At 45.6% G+C, this 15738-nt stretch overlaps 1 protein-coding gene across 3 annotated transcripts in view; it reads right to left on the bottom strand.

Moving 5' to 3' along the window:
- MAD1L1 (mitotic arrest deficient 1 like 1) overlaps positions 1-15738 on the bottom strand; it is a 379581-nt gene that overhangs the window by 77745 nt on the left and 286098 nt on the right. The window lies entirely within an intron of this gene.

The following is a 15738-nucleotide window of genomic DNA, read 5'->3' as shown; positions in this document are numbered from 1 at the left end:
AAATTAGCTTTTGAGCACATCTCGCTAGTCTGAGCTGGTGATAGTTGTCTGTCTCCCAGTGCTGTAACACAGATTTGGGGCAACAGCATACAGAAGCTTAGAAGGTGAACTAGAAAGGCAGATAGTTTTACCTCCACAGTATTCACTTGTTTTACCCCACAATCCCCTAACAGCACCAGGACAAGCTTGGCTCAGCAGGTCCATTCCAGGCATTGCTGGAGAAATTAATCTGAATTTTTCATGCATCTTCAGGATGAGCCTTCATAACCCCTGGACATGAATGGCTCCTCTACAAAACACAGCCTACCCCAAAAACTGGGCCTTGCTAAGCTATCATTATTGCTCCTCACGTTTCCTTTCAAACAGCACCTCTTGCCCTAAGAGCACTCTCCCTCCTCACACCGGCAGCAAAAGACTCCAGCAATCTCTAACTGGGGACATGTTTTCTTCTCCAGCACAGATTCGCAGCATTTAACAGCAAACCTTCAATTATCACAGCACATGACCGTAAAACTTGCTCAACTGGAACGTTCAGTTATTTCTAACCTTGCCTTCAGTCGTCTTCTTTCTTTTGCCCCCAAAGCCATCTAAAATAGTATTCTCCTGGAACCTCTGCACGGCCTGACTAGCACAAAGTCAAACCATCAGTCAAAATGATTAAAATTATATGGAAATATACACATCTCCTTCAACATTGTACTGGGAACATGGCTCCTAATGGGACATCACTACACATTACTCATAAGGCCAAGACATGTGGCATTTCCCAGAGAACCTGCACATTCACCTTTTTATGCCAGGTGACTTATAAGCAGCAATCAGTCTTTTCCTTTTGAGGCTCTGCCTTCCATACACATAATTTGAGTCCTTAAAATGAACCCCCTGATCTGGATTCCACCTGCTTGGGAGAAAAAAAAATTAAAGAGGAAAGTCTTGGAAATATATAGCAACAAGAAACTGGCAGGACAAACTCACACTCCCACTGTGCCAAATTGCAAGTTTAGTAATTCTGTTTTCTTCCTGCTGAGTGGAAGGTGTCATTAGCTGCCGTATTTAGAGCCACAAGAAAAGGTTCTTGGAGCAATCCCCAGCCCCTCTCTGAACCAGGTGGCTGATGACCACAGGAGCTCTCTGCAGCTGGGGACCTTCACCTTCATCTTCCTGTAGTCACCGCTTCAATTTTAACGGAAAGGAAATAAACGGGGCAAGTGGCACGATGTGAAGAGAAACCCTCAGGCTATGTCGTCCTCCTCCAGGCTGAAACTCATCCCTGCATCGGGGCCACTTTAAAGTCCCTACGCTGCATAAATCAGTCTCGGGTGCTTTTAACTCCAGAATAGCTTTCCTTCTGGGAGAGGATTTCTCCTCTAGGCCAGTCTCTGTGGAGCACCCATTGAACCAAATCCTCATTTCTGAAGATTAATATAAGAATTCAAAGAATCATCCTCCTACTGTGAGCCTTGGAGGGGAGCACAAAGGCCTTGGAAATGTCCTGCAATCATGCACATGTGCACCTGGGCTTGAGTCTTGTCTGCTGACAACAATCCTACATGCTTTTGAGAACATCAGCCCATCTGACCATGAGGAGACATCCTGCTCCTGCGAATGTGCCCGTCCGCTGCGAATGCCTGCGCTGGCTTTGCTGGCAGCACTGTGCGACAGGCAGGAGGAATAGCAGAGTGCAGTTGTGTTTGCTCAACGGGATTTTGAATAAATTAAGACAAAAATCCATAACTGTAGGTGGTCTTCATGATGCATACAACGAGGAAGGAGGGGGAATGCGAGGAATTGCCCCTTTCATGTGGTGACTGAGGATGGGAACGCCCTGCTGTTTCCAGATTTGTTTAGGATGGTTGAAATGAAGACCACCTGCACTGCCTGAGAATTGGGAAAATCTGTGCAAACATTCATTATTTATAAGATAGCTGTCCAGAGGCAAATTGCCTGGAATCCATTAAAGGAAGAAATCCCAACTCCCTCTGGCAGTTGCCTGGCACAGGCCTTTTCCACTGACACAAAGAGAGGGAAAAAAATCACTTTCATTTCTAATTAATCTTCTGGTATATAATACTTTTAATTAGGAAAAAAAAAAGTCTGCATGCTCTTTGAGAGAGGAAGGAAGGAGCCAAAAGCAAGGCAGAAAGCTCTGGCATCTTGGCTGCAGTTCAGGCCTCGTCCTCTTTAAATCTGCCAGAGCAGGTGAACCCTGCACCCTGCTGCTGCTCCACTCTCCGCGGCATGACCGAGGCCCCGCAACGCTTCAGGGGGCTGCACTGGAGATGAGGAGTGGGACCGTGTGTGTACAGACTCGGCTATTTACCCTGGAAAAGAAAATCCAGGTGAAGATAAGTGTGTATGTGGGGAAGTACCCGAAAGATGCCTCGGACGGAAATGAAGCAGACTCTTGGACAAAGCATGGACAAGACAAGCAGAAAGGCCTAGGGACAAGGAGATCCAACCCATACATTATCTCTTCAAAACAATAACCCAAAAAAAAGTTCATTCCCCAACCCCAAATTTCCTAGCCCTTCTTTCTCCTTCTAATGTCTCTCTTCCCTGCATTCATTATTAATGTCACTGGGGGTACAGATTTGCACTTTGGTTTCTGAAAAATTAATTCAATGATTAAAATTTCAGTCCCTGAGTGATGGAAGCAGCTCAGGCAAGCTGGAGATGCCCCTTTGCAGTTTGAAAGCCTTTGGTATGCTGCCCGCTTACCCCCTGCATGGGAAGCCTCCCTGTAAACCTAGCTCAAGGAGGGAAATCTGATAGGAAAATGTGGGTTTAAGTTGAGCAAGTTCTGCTTTTGTGGAGAAGCCATTTCAGTTTAATACCCTATCAATGCTGAACCCCAGGTTCTTCCAAGGCTCAAGCACTCATGGCTTCCTACATGATCCCCTGGGTAAGGGAAAATCTCCAAATGAATGTAAATATTAATCAACACTGTACATCTATCACTCACTGGCAAGCTGACTGTTGGCTGAGAGACTTTTGGTGTGGCTAGCAAAATTTTCTGTGACACTGTGCTTAAAATGAAAGAATAGCAGAGAAAGGCCCTCAGAGAAAGACACCTTCTCAACTCACAAAAAATGTCTCTTTTCTCATCTGCACCCACGCCTATCAGCACAAAAAGCAAGACCCAAGGAACTTGTGAACTGGTGAGGAAAGGGTGCCAGATCACACAGCACCCACCGCGGGGGACAATTTCACCCCATTCTAGAAAAGCAGAGACCTCCACTGCAATTTCAGTATCAGCTCAGGAAGGTCCTTCCCATCACCTCTGCATCAAAGGAAAAAGCAGGCAAAAAGCCTGTGCAATTCTCCACCCTCGATTCCTGGCACTGTTATTTTTATTTATTTTAAAATGAATGTGAGAGAGAAGTCAGCTCTGAGCAGCACATGGAGCTGAGGAGCTCAGAACCCTTCTCCAGATTTAGATAAAAGAAGGAGGAAGAAGGGCTGGATTTAAACCTACACATACTGATTTCATTCCTAAGGTGCTAAAAAATAGCAAAATAGAACAAACAAAAAATAAACTGCCCTTTCCATGACACTTTACTGAGTAAAAACCCAACTAAACCTTGAAGCAGAATTAAGATGGCAAACTCCTCCATCCTTGGGAAGCAGCATCTTTCCACTCACAAATCAGCAACAGGCTGAGAACATGGTGGGAACTCAGGGCAGCACTGGCAGGGTATTCCCCACCAGCCAACGCAGCGCTGCTTGGAGGGATAAGAAAGGGACAAAGAGGAACGGGAAGTGCTGTGAGGAATTCTGCTGAAATCCTCTGCGGGCAGCAAAATAGCAAAGCTCTGAAACTGAGAACCGATTTTCTCTGAAGCAACAGGATTAGTGACAGGCCACGTTGCACTTCATTGGGGTCATGACAACTACAGGAACACTAAATGCTCACTCAAAGCCAACTCCTGGACTCAGACACTGCGTTTGCTCCCGAAATATTTTGTCAAAGCAAAGTTTCTGAAAACTCTCCTAAATCATGAGTTTTGAGGAAAAACCTCTTTGCCAGCTCCAGAAGAACATACGCTGTGTATATCACCAGCACAGTGCTACCAGGAACAAAAAGCAACACACAGAAACCTAATTTTACCACATTCGCTGAAACTTTGCAGGGTGAATGTGCAGAACATTGGTTGCTTAGAAAACTCGCTGCTTTTCTTCCTCGAGCTGTGGCTTTGTGGAGGTTTCAGAATATGTGTGCTTTTATGTGCTGTTCAACTCCTGAAGTTATTCTGAGCTGAGAGCTTTCAGCACCGTGGTCCTGTATCTACAGGACAGACAGCGCGTGAGTACGCGCAGTATTAGCATCCTTGCAAGCTTTCATCATGTGCCAGCCTTCCCGCCTCAGGACAGATTCATTCATCCTGCTCTTACAGAGTCCAGGCAGTTTTACTGAGCCTGTGGCTATTAAATTTCCCCTTCTGAAAAGGCTCCAGAGCAGGACACATCCCACCTTGCAGCAGTGTTGACTCCAGTCTCGTGACACCGACACACCTGAGAGATGACGCGTTGGGGTGCACAGCCCTGACGCTCCGTGCAGATCAAAGAGGAAATGGAATTGCTGGAACAAGCACTTTGGCACAGCTTCTTGGCTGGGCTAAAGGTTTATTCCTGGGATGCTGCCTTCCTGCAGACTAAGGAAAATTAAATTTAGCACTTTGCAAATAAATAGGTTAAGGCTGAAAGGACACTATTTAGGAATTTACTGCTTACAGCAGCCTCAGAGATTATAGATCCATCACCGTCTATTACCTTGCTAGTTACTGCTTCCACTCTGTCTATCTTCCCTACTTACAGAGTGGTCCTTTCATCAGGTCTTTTTCTGTTCCAACTTGAAACTGTCATCACTTTAATGGGATTATATGAAGAAAAACAACTTTGGGCTGCAGCGACTCTGCCAAAAAGCCAAGGACATCTCCTGTGCTTTCCCAGGACAACGTGGTGAGATTCTTGCCTGACAGAGAGACGCACAGATGTCTGACAGCCTCCTGGGAAATACAGCAGTGGACAGCTGTTTACACACGTGTCCAAAACCTCTGGGCCTCTGTGCAACTGTCAGCTGCGCCCTTTCAACACCCAGAAACACAAGAGCTTTCGCAGGGACCAGCAAACCAACAGCTGACTGGTAAAACCTTGCTGCAGATTCATTGTAGCTACATTGCACATGGCATGAGAACTAGTCACTGAATGCACCGACATGATTATAAACCCCCGCCTCGTGCTGCATGCCCCTCTTCCACTATCTGCTTCATATTAAAAAATCATCTGCAGACAGTCCCCTCTCCAGAGTCAGATACATCCCAGAAACACAAAGTGACAGCCAGCACATGAAACGCTCTCCAGAGCCTTCCATTAAGACAGACAAACCCTTCAGTTTAACGTTGAAATTTATGTCAGCTCCCCAGAACATGGTTGAGAGAGATCCACTGTTATCAGTTACCTGCTTTAGCTGAAACTGAATACAGATTAGGGACAAATTAAAATTTTCAAGCTTCTGTTTGATATATTCCCTCCAAGATACAGGCAGACAGGCTTGTCTTCTTCTGGAAGCTAATGATGTCATCAAAAGATAATCCTGGGAGTTACCAAAGCTGGAGGTCATCCTCAGCTCTCAAATTCCCTGCTTCCCCCCATGGAAGAGAAAGCAGCAGTGTGATTTAGCTATGAATCCTTGTAAGACAGATTTGACATAAAATACCTTTCTGCACTTCTTCCTCAAAGGATGTTCTCATGCAATTGGCAAATAAGAAAATACATTAAATCCAAAGTCCTAAAATAGGACTGAGTTACCTGCTCTTACCACTAACATTCACAGGGGGCAGAATGAATGTTTTTTGTGTGTGGAGTTAGGATGATTCATGTACTTGTTTGTTTGAAGCAAATGGGAGAACAGGATAGGTTTTTCCCCATTTCCATGTATATGAATAAAGACAGTTGATACATTATTAAATCCTAACATTAATCTGTATCCACGTTAAGTATTAATTCCTTAAGTATATAGAATGTAAAGAGCTGAGCTGCAAAAACTGTTGTTCTGTAGCATAGGGTAAGACTTCAGCAGACTCACAGAAGCCAGTCCCTGTAACAAAGCTCTCCAGAAGGATTTTCGGTGTACTGCTGCATTCTGACATTGCTCCACAGAAACAGCACCATGGCAAGGACACCAGCATTAATAGATTCATATTGCACCACTGACAGGACATGGTATGATCCTGAGAGCCTGCATGGCACATTGTGCTTAAGACTCCCCAATGCTGTGAAGTGCATCAAATCTTCAAGAAATGCCATGACTGAATGCTTGATGTGCTTCCAGCCCTCTCCAGCAATAACTGCCTCCAAATAGAGGTGGGATGCCTTGGAGCAAAGCAGAAGGTACACTCACAGTGGTTATTATTTTTGCTTTCCTACAGCAGTTTCTCAAAAAGAAAACGTAAGAGACCTCTGTTTAGGTAAAGGTCTTAGGGAACACCCAACCACAGCAGAGACTGGGACCCCATGAAGAGCAGCTGCCTAACAAGCTTTGCAATATGGGCTCTTATCTTAAACTGGCAAGCCAGTTTGAGAAAAAGCATATTAGCTGGTTTATGCATCACTAACTTCATGGTTAAGAGCCATGTAGTAATTGAACATTTAGACTTTGAAGCGTGGAAGCAATACAAGGATGACAGAGGAACGTATGGCTGTGAGATCCCGGCTCCTGTCTCACCCCTTTGACCGCCAAAGGGGACCTGTGACCACGACACCCCATTCTCTGCTCCTTACTATTCCCCCACTTCCACCCTCCCCACCAAGCCTTGTGGGAAAGGGCCAACCACTTCGTTATCCAAACTAAATTTAGGCTGAAACCTTTTAACTCTGAAATCCTAGATAAGGGCTCATCACAAGCATTTTTATTCACAATAAATAAAGATGACCTTTACATGAGCCCAGATCAACTCTTCCAACGGAGATGATAGATGTCCCAAGACCATAGCAGCATGGGAATCTTTTGCTGTTTCCTTATTTGTGAACAGGTTTTTATACACACACACACACACTCTCTTTCCTCCCTGAAGATTAGAAAATCTTTTGCCCCAGTCAAGCATGGGTAGTAGCTATAACTCCCAAAGCAAGGGGTAAGTCCTAATTATATTTGTATTTAAACAACATGCTGCTTACTTGAGAAAGAAGAGAGGCAGCAGCTGCTGCTCACTCTCACTGGTGGCTTTGTGCAGGCTGAGCTGTGCTACGACCTGGGACACTCACATGCTGGTGGGTGCTTTGCTGGATGGCACCAGCTGCATCTCACCTCAGAGTTGTTTCCTGGAGCTAACTGCTTTTCCTAGAAGTCTTCTCACAAACCTGTTCCTGGAACATACAAGGAAAAGGCGAAGGAGTGGTACAAAAGCCACCCTGAAGTCCCTCAGCAATGCTCCGACTGCATGCCCTCTGCACCACCAACCACTCCTCAGCCAGCTAAAAAGAGGCTTCAGGGATGTCTGTGTGGGATCACAATTGGAGGAAAGGGCCTTGGGGATTGCTAAAGTCCCTGACATCATTTGTCACACAAGGATGACATAGAAGATGATGTCGTTACAGTCTTGCTGTGGCTGAACATGGTGGCCTTGGAGCAGACCAACACCAGCACAGGGGCTCAAAACTGACCCAAGGTAGGCCTGTCTGCCCCTCATCACATCTAAAGACAGACGAATAATTGAGACTGTGGAGCAACCAGGGAAGACGGCTGAGATGCGGGCTAGGCAGGAACTCATGACTTTTCTCCTGCAAAAGGATAAAAACCTCCAGCAATTTCCACTCCTTTTCATGTGCAGCTTTGAAAATAACCATACGCAAGCAACCAGCGGGGTTGTGGTTTGCTGACATGGCTCATGTGTTCTGCAAATTCACAACAGAGCAGCCAGGGAAAGCAACAAGCATCCATCAAAAGCTGCTTTGCAAAACACTCATTTCATGTGTGCTGCAGTGAGGCCTTGGCATTCCCCATTACCCGGACTTGAAGGCATCACCTTCTCCTTCAAGAGTGCCGATCACAGAGGCTCTAAGTAGAATATCTTTTGAAACTACCAGAGACTCAAATAAATAAATAAATTCAATAAATTGAAGAGATTTGATGCCAGTTGAAGGTGATGGGTACCCACAGAAAAGGAAAGGAGCGGCTGTGCCACCCCAGGCCTCCAGGCCCACGCCGGCTGCACCACGCACCTGAGGGACAATTTGCTGCATCCATTCACGTATAACAAAAGCTGGCTGCACCGCTTACATCTCCAACCCATTCACACACAGCTTCCTCACCGCAGAACATTTTGAAAAGCTTCTCAAACCCCTGTGGAAGTCCATGAATGGTAATATCCCATGTCCAGGTGAGAGAGATAGAGAAAACCAGAAGGTCGAGTGACCCAGAGCAAAGCCAAGCAGCAATTTAGCGGCAGAGATGGCAGCGAGGATCTGGGAGGGGTTTTGCTTATGTCCCTTCCACTTTATCCGTTATTTAACACCGTTTTCGTCTCACGGTGCGTAAACACAGTCCTGTCAGCCCACACAGTCCTTTGTAAGCTGTTCAAATACAGCAGCGGGCAGACGCAGACATCCTTCTCCCCCGAGATCTCCCGCGGGGAGTCCGGGCACAGCCAGCGACAAGAACAACTCTTCTTCAGTAAATTGCAATCATGTGGGTGCTGGGAATGTGGTGGGGTGGGGAAAGGAAGGAGAGGCTTTGATTGTGGCAGGTAAGGCAGCCAAGATCTGCTCTGCCTCCTGCTAACTTGAGCCGACACAGCGGCAGCTTTTGTGCTGTCTGGGGCGCAGGGCTGTGCTGGGGTGGGCAGGGCTGCCTGGCTCTGCCGTGCAGCACAAGGATGGAGGCAGCGGCTGCCTGGTTTGGGGCACAGGCAGAGCCAGGGCAGGACCTGCCCCACGCATTATCCCACACCACGCATTCCTCCAGGGCTCTGCCTGGATGCTCTGGTTTAATTGAATTCTCAACAGTGACTGTGCTCCATATTGGGGCACGTGACTCTCCCTAGAAAGCATGGGCTGTCTCTCCCATTTCATTAAATAAGAGATATTTTAATGAAGGAAAAGGAGATGGAAGATGAACTGCAAACTTATTAAAAAAAAAGGTGTATTCCAGTAATTTAGTCACTTATTGTTATTGCAGAATCACAGAATCATTAGGTTGGAAAAGACCTTTAAGATCATTGAGTCCAATTGTAAACCTAACACTGCCAAATCCACCAGAAGATGTGGAAACAGATGTTGAGGTCCTTCAGCTGGGATGGCTGATGTCTGCCGTGTCCTGTTGCCATCAGCAGTACTGACAGCGATGGTGGCTGAAGTCAGGTGCAGAATTTGTGGGAATAACTTGAAAGCTGCCTTTTGTCAGTGCTCTGCTTCTTCGCCAAGAGAGAGGAAGTGCAGGTGGAGAGGCATAGCTCATGCCACCACAAGCAGGATGACACCCAGAGGGAAACCTGGAGATACAGCACTGGCCCTGCTGTGCCCTTGGGGCACAAAAGAGTGAAAGGAAGGGGAACCGCAAAAGCAACCTGGGGGCCAACAGCTGATGTGATTACAAAGCAGACAGGGACTTGCAGAGGCATCTGAATCTCAGATGGCATCTGTGAGCCAACCTCATGTTCCCTACCCAAAAACAGGCCCACTTTTTTGAAGTGATGGGTTATGTATCTGCCTCATAGTGTAACACATCACTCACTCCAACAGAGAGGATGTACCCATCAGCAAGACAAATCTCTGACCTTTCAGAGAGCCTCACACTTTCCTGTCTAGTGGGAGGATGGTACGACTCAGTCACTGGAATAATTCTCCAACATCATCAGCATTAATTACCTGCATGGCTGGGCCTACCCTGGCAGACTCACAGGCATGGCAGGGAAGGGGAGCAAGTGGTGCCAACATGCTGGAAACGAATATTGCGCCAGACCGACAGGTAACAGGGGAGTGTATTCCCAAGCCCAAAGCTGCTCTGTGTTCCCCATCAGCACAGTCTATTTATCCTCACAACAGACTAGTGACATTGGCAGGAGCATCATCCACCTCGTACAGATGGGAAACAGAGGCAGAGAAAGAATGTTAACTTTGCTCAGCTGGAACAAGGCTTCAGCCCAGCCTCCTGAAGTCTTGGAGCAGCATCTTTTTGCTCAGAAATTCTGCAGTAAAAAGAAAACCTTCTGTTAGATCTCTCCACTATCCCCGAGGTGACTGGTTTCACTTGAAAAAGAAAAAAAAAGAAAAAAGGGAAAAAAACCCCATACCCTGCCCTAGGGGATAGCCAGTTGTTTAGGGAAGCAAATGCAGTAAGAGAAACTGTCGGGAGGTAAAAAAGCACAAGAAAGCAGAATAAGATGAAGACAGTAGTTAGGTCCTAACATGAAACAGGCTGCTACAGTATCTGAAAGAAAATGATGCATAGGAAATTTAAACACAGGATTTGATGCTGTAACAACATAGATTGCTCAACGGCTCCCATTTTAGAGCTGCTGATTAGTGCAACACAAGAGGGGTCCTTGCTGACCCTTCCAGGAATGCCAGCGCAATCGTCTGGCAGGAAGGCATCACGCTCACACAGTGACGGCAGGTGCTCCCAGAGCTGAGCAGAAATCAAGTCTCCAACAACCACACAGGCAAATTGAAAACAAAATATAAAAATAAAATAACTTGTAATTAATAAGAATAAGGAGTTAACAGAGGCCTACACTCTCTAATCAATCTCTTGCTGCCTGGCCTGCTCCACCAATGAGCCCCATTGTTATTTTTGATTGTGTGTGCAAGAGCGCGAGACGACTGCTGGAAGAATAGCACTCCATCAAAATTGTGATTTCTTTCTCCCCTTGAAACTCATCAAGGGTGAGGAGGAGGAGAGGGGAGAAGATAGAGATGCAAGAAGAAACAAACAGCTAGAACATACTTCTCAGAGATACTCTAGTGTGTTCAAGGAGGAAATAACTGAAACTGCAGGTACGCCGAGCATGCGGACTCAGATTCAGAGCTCCCAACAGTGCTGTCAGCTTCAAGACCAAACAAGAGCACTCAGGTGAGTAAAAGTAATCTCTGTATTAACCATCCTCCTTATTCTGAGATGTACATTGTTCATCAGTGTGCCCCAGCCAAACTGATGCTCAGGCTGCTCTGGAATCTCAGCAGACTGCACGTTTGAACACACAAGTTTTGTCTCCCCCTTTCAGCCAGCAGTTTGTCAACATCACTTTGTGTTTGAAAAATAGCCTCCGAGTTCTTTCTTATTCAATCCAACCTCATTTCCCTCCTCATGAAAAGAGAATTAAGCTATTACTTCTTGTGCGCATAGCTGCTCTATTGCATTTTACACACCTTGTCAATAGAGGGGGAACAGAACAGCAGGGTATGCAAGCAATGGGGCAAGCAAAGGAAGGCTGGGAAGTTAAAGGTGGTGTCTGGCCTTCCACTGTACCCTTCTTTGCATGGGGTCTTTGTCACCCCTCTATGTTCTGCCTCTGCACCCACAGTGAACCACATCAGGAGCACTTTTCAGATCGCCTTGAAGTTTGATAGTGACAGTTCACCTTATAGATCTGCAAACCAACTCTTTACAAAATTCCTTAAAAAGGTGCATGCAAAGACAGTGTGTGCGCAGTGGCTATTAATTTAACAGGTTGCAGAAAAGCTGTTGATTTTATTACTGTATTACCAATCCAACAGGACACCAATAAAGGTTTTATTTCGCAGCAAGAAGTGCCAGCCCTGTAGCTGGCAACATTCTCAAGCTGTGTCAAGATGCTTCCGGTTTTGTTTCTTGTCTGGTATCTTGGGTATTCTCTTTCAAGGCATAAAGCCTACCAAACTGGGGATGCTCTTCAGTGAACTACCACTGGTGTTTGGGTTTCCGCTTGATAATTTTGACAGAAGATAACAACATGGGCAAGACCTGAAAGCAGAGAGAATTCTGTACTCTGCAAGGCTGGGCTCTGAGGATATACAACATATGTCTAAAGGCAGCCTTCTGGTCAGGACTATTTATGAGCTCAGACACTTAACACTGCTGTGATGCTGGAAAGAGTTTGTCTGTTTTAACTTCCTTACCAACCAACATAGACCCAAATAATTTATATATGAATTACTAAGAAATCTGAGCACTCCTTTCTCAGAAAGTAGAGCTATTTGAAACCAGAAAGATTTCAAACACTGCCAGATTTGATGTAGCTGTTACACAGGATCAGATCAATTGCCTTTTCAATCCAGGATCATAGAATCACAGAACTGTTTGGGTTGAAAGGGACCTTAAAGATCACCTAGTTCCAACCCCCCTGCCATGGGCAGGGACACCTTCCACTAGCCCAGGTTGCCCAAAGCCCCGTCCAACCTGGCCTTGAACACTGCCAGGGAGGGGGCAGCCACAGCTTCTCTGGGCAACCTGTGCCAGGGCCTCACCACCCTCACAGGGAACAATTTCTTCCTTATATCTAATGTAAATCTCCCCTCTTTCAGTTTAAAGCCATTACCCTTCGTCCTATCCCTACATCCCTGATAGAGAGTCCCTCCCCACCTTTCCTGTAGCCCCTTTCAGTACTGGGAGGCCACTCTAAGGTCTCCCCAGAGCCTTCTCTTCTCCAGGCTGAACACCCCCAACTCTCTCAGCCTGTCCTCACAGGGGAGGTGCTCCAGCCCCCCAAGCATCTTCGTGGCCTCCTCCAGACCCGCTCAAGCAGGTCCATGTCCTTATATCAGGGTCCCCAGAGCTGGACACAGCACTGCAGGGGGGGATCGGACGGAAGCGGAGCAGAGGGGGAGAATCCCCTCCCTCGACCTGCTGGCCACACTGCTCTGGATGCAGCCGCTATCAAGAAAGTGACCAGCACCACATTCATGCCACAACAGTGGAAATAGTTTACCTGAAGCAGAGTAAACAATCAAGCACAGATTTCTCTCTCTGAACACTGTTCTTGCTTCACATTCCCAAGTATTTCCAGAGGATGGAGTTGAATGTTGCCAGGTACAGCAGCAGCAAAAGCATATGTAGATACAACCCAAGAACTAAGCAGCATGCATGGGAATTTTCTTCCTAACCTCTGTAGTAAAATGTTGCCTTTACACCCCAAAGCAGAGAGCTCTGCACATCCCTACTTAAGGTAAATGTAAAAATTAGATGTAAAACTAGGTATTATTATTTGTCCACAAAGATATCTTAGCATTTTAGAAAAGGTACTAAGCTCCTGTTCTCAGCAGTACCTTGAAGTCACAGGGTCTATAAAATAAAAAGATTTCCACTCTTTAATTGGCTTCAAATGCTTTGACTGGGACTGTATCTTTAACCACACAAAAAGAAAAAGCCCATGATTTAATTTCTCTACACTGTTTGTTCATTTGTACAAGTGTCTCCAAATCATCTCCTCTTCAAATTTGACCAGTCTTTCTGTTTACCAAAAGACGTTCTTTGTCTGAAACAACTGTCATTGCCTTTCTAAAGGCCTCATTTCCTTACTCTCATTCAGGATCTAGCCAGAGACAAGGGTAAACAGCGCAAGGCACACACGGCCAAGCAATGACATCCTGATTTGCCACCACTTAATTCCAAGTTGGCTAGGCTGATTTTGAGGCTCCGCAGCAACGTTTGTTTGTTTTAATAGATATCTTTAATGGATTGTTACAAAGGGAGTCAATGCAGTTCTTGGCTTTGTAACGGCTGGGCTGGCCTAGACACACCAGTCAAGCATTATGCAGAACACAAAGTCTGAGTCGTGGCCTAACACATCTGATGTACCAGCAACGGGAACAGAATATGAAACTGTCAAGTGCCCCAATAACTATAATGCATTACAGACCACAAAAAAATCATCAGAAACTAAACTCCTGGTGAGGAATCAGTAACACCACTTTCCACAGCATTTAATTAAAAGAATAAAAAAGAGCAAACAAGCGAGAGCGAGCTGTGAAGTCTGAGATGCGCCTTGCTGCCTACGCACTCACACACAGAGGGTCTGAAAAAATCACTGGAACATCCTTCAAGTTGATGAGCTCATCTGTTGCATCGATAGGGATCACCAATAAATGCTGATACGGTTTCATTGGAATTCAGTGCTCATTTATAGATGCAGTCATTTATATTCACAGCATGGCCCCGTGATTAACCCTTTCATTGAAGCTGCAATTCCAATTAATGTGAATTGGCTGGACACATACAGCATGTAGATAATAAGCTCTATTACAGCAACAGCATACCTTGGTCAGGAAAACCAAGCACATCTTTCATCTTCGTTTAGCTTTGAAGGGGTTACATTACAGTAGCTCCTATTGCATCCCTGCCATTGAAGCCTCCCTGAAAATTAAATGCCACCAGCAGCGCTACTGAAATATGCTCTAAAGTTTACAGGCAAACTACAGAAGCTTGTAAAGTGCCAGGGGACTTCTCTGGTTTAATTATATAGACCCTGTTCCATAAATTGCTTGAATGGAATAAATACAAACAGCATTCCCTGCTTTGTGACTTCTTTGGGTTAATGAAATGCACACAAACACCCACAGTCTGCTATGGCTCAGAAATTCCACAGCATAAACACACAACCTCGCTGGAAGCCGTAGTCAGGATTCAAGCCTTGGTACATACATGAGGATCAGCTGCCTGGACTCAGCAAGGAAATAATTTGTTGTTTATATTCTACTGCTATTCTAAGCTGCAGACGGTGGGAACTGTCTGTGATTTACTGAACAGGGAGAAAGAATCTGAGTTTTTGTTGTTCAGGCTCTAATTAGCAAATCCGCTTCTCCTATCTGAAGAGGTGGCTGAGGTACGAGAGGCCGAGGAACTCCATGAATCAGTAAGCAACCCACACTTAGCTCTGGGAAATGCAAGATCTGCTCTACCTGGTGACACTTACCTCCATCCTCTGGACATACTTGGGAATAAATACTGGAATGAAGAAAAAAAAGCTAGAAGAGTGTTTAGGGAGAGGAATCTGTACTTTATCATTCACTCTCCTGAATGTAAATTATTTTTATTGCCATGACGTGAAGGAGAATTTTATGCCACTGGAGATAAACTACTGAGATGCCAGCCAGTTCTTGTTCATGTGGCCAGTAAGCAATTTTCTCACACTTTCTGAATTTTTTCCAAGCATGCCATCTCTCCTACGACGCAAAAAGAACTGCTAGTTGTACTGTCTAGCCATGGCATCCAACAGACATCTCCAGGAGTCTGCTGAAGTTTCATTCACTAAACATTTAACACTACAGGTGTGAGCACAGGCTTCTGGAGGTGTTAGAGCTAACAGCATTGCACCATCTCAACAGAGACCTGTTTTCAGGATTCAAGGACAACACCTTAAAAAACCAACAGTTATTCTCTTCCCTGGACACTGAGCTTTCTTTTCTTGCTGCTGTTCGTCTCAGATAGTTCTGAACCCTCCTAAGGTCAAGCAATGCACCTCTTTCAGGGATATTTTCCTAGTTTTACTAAGGATCCTAGGTGCTGTCTTATACTTACCCTCACTTGCTTTATTTGTTGGTTATTTTGGGGTTTTTTTTAAGGCTCTGAAGTTGCAGAACAGGAAAACATCTGTTCTGATATGTAAAGAAACAATACTGCAGCAATCCACATGTGGCACACAGCTGCAAGTCTGCAGAAACAGAACTTCTCCAGTTCCTACTTGTAGAGTTCCCTCCTGTACTGAACACCTCCAAAACCCTCATCCTTCTCACAAATGAGACTCACCCCGGGGGCATCAGTGTGAA

Source organism: Strix aluco, chromosome 15 (assembly GCF_031877795.1).
Source record: "Strix aluco isolate bStrAlu1 chromosome 15, bStrAlu1.hap1, whole genome shotgun sequence".
Taxonomy (NCBI): Eukaryota; Metazoa; Chordata; class Aves; order Strigiformes; family Strigidae; genus Strix; species Strix aluco.
Note: the sequence above shows the minus strand (reverse complement) of the source record. Positions and strands in the feature narration are given on the sequence as shown.